Raw genomic sequence first — 1,969 nt, 5'->3', positions numbered from 1 at the left:
CAGATAAGCATGTGCAAAAGTATATGGAGGACACTTCCTGTGGGTGGTCAAAGTGGGTGATGTGCACTCCCAATACCCTTCTCTTGGATCCGGACCCGATTTTTACTGCGAACACGTTCTGCAGATTCGTATGTAGGCTACTAGCTACATTATAAAAATGTTTTATGTTTTAAATATTGTAATTAGTGTGCGAAAAATAAAAATAAAGGCAACTAGGTATATCGGATTAAACAAGAACTGAACTTGTTAAGATAATTTAGTGATTTATGGACATTAGCGTATGAGACGGGAGGGGGGAATAACAGCCCCCAGTGCTGGAGCAAAACCTCAAATTCGGGCAAAAATTATACAGATATTTGGGGAAAATGTGCTAACCCGAGACCTTTTTACCATGGATTTCCATCATTCTACCCTCAAAACTATAATGCTAAGACACTAAAGTAATATGAATTTTCTAAGGCTCGGGCATTTTGGGTTTAATTCAGGGAATAGCCAGCCTGTCCCCGTATAAAAATTGGAGCCAGTACGCCTATGTTTATGGACCCATCAAAAACTATTAATGCCAATGGGTTTACTATTAGTACCCAATGAATTATCGATATAGGTAACGCTCAACAAGTTTCTACGAAATATTAATACATTCTTGAAACATTACTGTACATTTATAAGTGGCGGATCCAGAAAATCCTTGGGGGGAGCAATGACATGAGGCGGAATGCCAAGGGAACATTGAGGGAGGTTTGGAGGGGGGGGGTCGTAAAAAAATAAAATTAATATATAATAAAATTACAGCTGTCGCAAAATTTAGATCCGCCTCTGTTTATCTGTACTTATGTAATTTGCAGAAAGTTCATGATATTATATCTATATATATATTATTATTATATATGACATTATTCCATAATTATAATCCTTGAAAAGAATTAAAAGAACTGAAAAAATACGTTTTTAATTTCTGATCGTGAAATTGCCGAGAGGGATGACATGGATTTCACTCCATCATGGTTCAGTTAAGGTGATGTGATAGCCAGATTAATCTATTGTAGCCAAATTTGATTTCCAACAATTAATGTAATTTTTTTTTTTTTTATTATCCATTTTTAGAGAAATAAGGTCCTTATATCCGTGACAGTATGCCTTTAAAATACAACAAAACAAAAACCCACCTGATATTCTAAACTAGTTAAAAGGCTTTGTTGGTGAGAATTAAATCTTTTATAATCACAGCAAACCACTTGTTCGCTGATAATACTTCTCTTTAAGTTTATATTATTTTAGATGATTATGTTTTGGGATATCGTACAATAAATTCAGATCTACGCTTGATATTATACTGGGTAGACAAATGGCAGGTTAAGTTCTCACCTGGTAAAACAGAATCTATTACTTTTCAAGGATTATTAATACTCGTACAAGCCAGATTTGTATAAAGTTAGGTGATTCAAAAATAAAAGAAGTTAAAAATCATAAATGTCTTGGTCTAACATTTCAAAATAATGGGCAGTGGCATTATCATATTGAACAATTGGATACAAAGGTTAGCTCAGTAACTTAGGGAAGCTGTTTCTAGCAATGTGATTAAAATTAGCTCTACTGGGTTATAGCCTGTCTGGACATGGGGCTCGGGATCCAAATATAAACATAGCGAACCCTACATTTTCATTGTAGAAATTGTAACCAAAAATTGTAACCAAAAATTGTTTTATTTTGTTTAGTAGTTGATTTAGTCATTACTTTTATCATTAGCTGTTACTATTGCTGGGTAACCAAACTGTTTATAAATATTATGTATAATTATATACATCATAAGTAAGCACGGAAATAAAGGATTTTGTATGCTAATGTGTTGTTCTGCGTGGTATATAAAATAGCCTAATGTTACACAGTACACACACCCCCCCCCCCCCCCCCCGCACAATATCTACCTGTTACTATGGTGTGAGACCGATTGGAATATTGGATGAAAAAC

The sequence above is a fragment of the Gigantopelta aegis genome, chromosome 2 (genome assembly GCF_016097555.1).
Source record: "Gigantopelta aegis isolate Gae_Host chromosome 2, Gae_host_genome, whole genome shotgun sequence".
Taxonomy (NCBI): Eukaryota; Metazoa; Mollusca; class Gastropoda; order Neomphalida; family Peltospiridae; genus Gigantopelta; species Gigantopelta aegis.
This window is presented reverse-complemented; position numbering follows the sequence as displayed.